This window comes from Protopterus annectens, chromosome 5.part0 (assembly GCF_019279795.1).
Source record: "Protopterus annectens isolate FY-2018-M chromosome 5.part0, PAN1.0, whole genome shotgun sequence".
Classification (NCBI taxonomy): Eukaryota; Metazoa; Chordata; order Ceratodontiformes; family Protopteridae; genus Protopterus; species Protopterus annectens.
In genome coordinates this window covers 1,877,860,276-1,877,863,142 of record NC_056735.1, presented here as the reverse complement: position 1 = coordinate 1,877,863,142, position 2,867 = coordinate 1,877,860,276, and the positions used below count along the sequence as shown (strand labels likewise).

The following is a 2,867-nucleotide window of genomic DNA, read 5'->3' as shown; positions in this document are numbered from 1 at the left end:
CTATTTTTTCTATGAAAAAATAATTTAAAGCTTTTTTTTTGCCTGAATGCTTCTGAGTAAATGCTATGAACTGCATGTCCTTTCTTAGTTTATATTGTACATATTTATCAGCAGTCCTTTTGACTGTTTTACTCTATGTACCAGTCAGTACCTTGGATGGAGGTGTTTAGGTGAAATGGCAGTGAAGTTTTTAACTAGATTGTTTAATGAAATCTTGGAAAGTGAGAGGATGCCTGAGGAATGGAGAAAAAGTGTTTTGGTACCAGTTTTTAAGAATAAGGGTGATGTGCAGAGCTGTAGTAACTACAAAGGGATTAAACTGATCAGTCACAGCATGAAGTTATGGGAAAGTGTAGTGGAAGCTAGGTTAAGAAGGGAGGTGATGATTAGTGATCAGCAGTATGGTTTCATGCCAGGAAAGAGCACTACAGATGTGATGTTTGCTCTGAGAGTGTTGATGGAGAAGTACAGAGAAGGTCAGAAGGAGTTGCATTGTGTCTTTGTGGATTTAGAAGAAAACATATGACAGGGTGCCTAGAGAGGAGTTGTGGTATTGTATGAGGAAGTCGGGAGTGTCAGAGAAGTATGTAAGAGTGGTACAAGACATGTACGAGGGCAGTGTGACAGCGGTGAGGTCTGTGGTGGGAGTGACAGATGCGTTTAAGGTGGAGGTGGGATTACATCAAGGATCAGCTCTGAGCCCTTTCTTATTTGCAATGTTGATGGGCAGGTTGACAGACGAGATCAGACAGGAGTCCCCATGGACTATAATGTTTGCAGATGACATTATGATTTGTAGCGAGAGTAGGGAACAGGTGGAGGAGAACATGGAGAGGTGGAGATATGCTCTAGAGAGAAGAGGAATGAAGGTCAGCAGGACTAAGACAGAATATATGTGTGTGAATCAGAGGGAGGATAGAGGAATGGTGAGGATGCAGGGAGTAGAGGTGGCGAAGGTGAATGAGTTTAAGTACTTGGGATCAACAGTTCAGAGTAATGGTTAGTGTGAAAGAGAGGTGAAGAAGAGAGTACAGGCAGGATGGAGTGGGTGGAGAAGAGTGTCAGGAGTGATTTGTGACAGACGAGTACCAGTAAGAGTGAAAGGGAAGGTCTACAAGAGGGTAGTGAGATCAGCTATGTTATATGCGTTGGAGACAGTGGCATTGACAAAAAGGCAGGAGTCAGAGCTTGAAGTGGCAGAGTTGCAGATGTTAAGATTTGCACTGGGTGTGACGAGGATGGACAGGATTAGGAATAAGTATATTAGAGGGTCAGCCCAGGTTGGAAGGTTCGGAGACAAAGCCAGAGAGGCAAGATTACATTGGTTTGGACATGTGCTGAGGAGGGATGCAGAGTATATTGGGAAAAAGATGCTAAGGATGAAGCTGCCAGGTAACAGGAAAAGAGGAAGGCCTAAGATAAGGTTTATGGATGTGGTGAGAGAGGACATGCAGGTGGTTGGTGTGACAGAGCAAGATGCAAAGGACAGGAAGAAATGGAAACAGTTGATCTGCTGTGGCGACCCCTAATGGGAGCAGCCGAAAGAAGAAGACGACCAATCAGTACCTTGGATTATTAACTGACGGAGTATTAACATTACTTTTTAGATCTGGTTTTACATTCTAAAATCAACAACACCATGTGTCATCATTTCACTTCTTTGGGTATGATAGTAACAGAAATTTGCCTTCATTCACCTTTTACCCTCCAGCTATGGAAAGCTGATATTTTTGTTTGTTTTCAAAATATCAAAATGCAATATGGAGGGGGGCAATTGTATGACAGTCTTAAGTAGCCTGTGTGTTAAACAAGAACACCCTCTCCCAAACAAACAAAATGAAATCCATAAAAAGTATATGTTTTCTGCCCACTACCCCAGAAAGTCTCTGCAAAATGTAATATAGCATTTGTCTACTCCAATACTGAAATGGCCTAAACACAGACTGAAACTGACATGTGGACAGGCGGCCATGAATGTAAGCCGAAAGATACAAAACAAAGAATAATAATAATAATCTCTGTGTACCAGGACAATTTGGTTAAGTGAGACTTTACCGCTTACCCTAACAGTAAATGATAATTTTGGTTTGTAAGATCTACTTAATAATAGTGCTGATACAGGACTGACAAGTGATATGATTCCTTCCAGGAAGGAAAAAAAAATGAAATATAATTCTGAAGGTCTCAATTTAAATGTAATGGTATATGGCAGGGATCTAACTTTAAATATCTGAACATTAAAGTTTAGGACAGAATGCAAGAGTTACTATGACAGAAGTAAGTGTGCATGTTGAAATGAAAATGGATTACCACTTTCGAACTTTGATGTTAAGACATAGGAGGACTGATATACACTAGATGGAAAAAGCAGCTTCTCTATTAGACTGAGTCATCTTTCATATATTTTCAGTACCTTAAAACAGGAGTGATGAAAACAGGTCCACATGTTTTAGTATATACGTGATGGGTTTTCTCCAAGAATAAGCTGGATACAGAATGATATCTGTCTGCAACAATTTGTAGAATTCAGGTTTTCCATGATTTACTATGAAAGAGACTCTGTCTGTGCAAACCTTGTTAATAACATTTAGAAAATGTCATTCAGTGATTGCATGTGGCTGCATTTATCTGGTGTGTGGCCAGAGTACTGTGTACACATGTGACAGCTCACTCCATGCTGCTACATTCTGTCCAGCCATATTATTGTCCCTTGTCCGTCACTGGGTCTAACTGTTCCACCTTCTCCTCCAGACTTCTCCAAGTGAGTTGGGGCTGGCATGGATCTTAACAGCATTTTGGTGATGCTGCAGGAAACTGCTTCTGCTTGCTGTGGGGGGTTATTATGACCTACCCTTATTTCCCCCATC

At 41.0% G+C, this 2,867-nt stretch overlaps 1 protein-coding gene across 1 annotated transcript in view; it reads right to left on the bottom strand.

The window, feature by feature from the left end:
- Positions 1–1,479: 1,479 nt before the first annotated feature.
- Positions 1,480–2,867, bottom strand: part of DGKH (diacylglycerol kinase eta) — a 1,992,493-nt gene continuing 1,991,105 nt past the window's right edge. Inside the window, exon 30 of the mRNA XM_044071702.1 lies at positions 1,480–2,867. This exon is cut by the window's right edge and continues 2,285 nt beyond it. The gene's annotated coding sequence lies outside the window, so the exon portion shown is untranslated.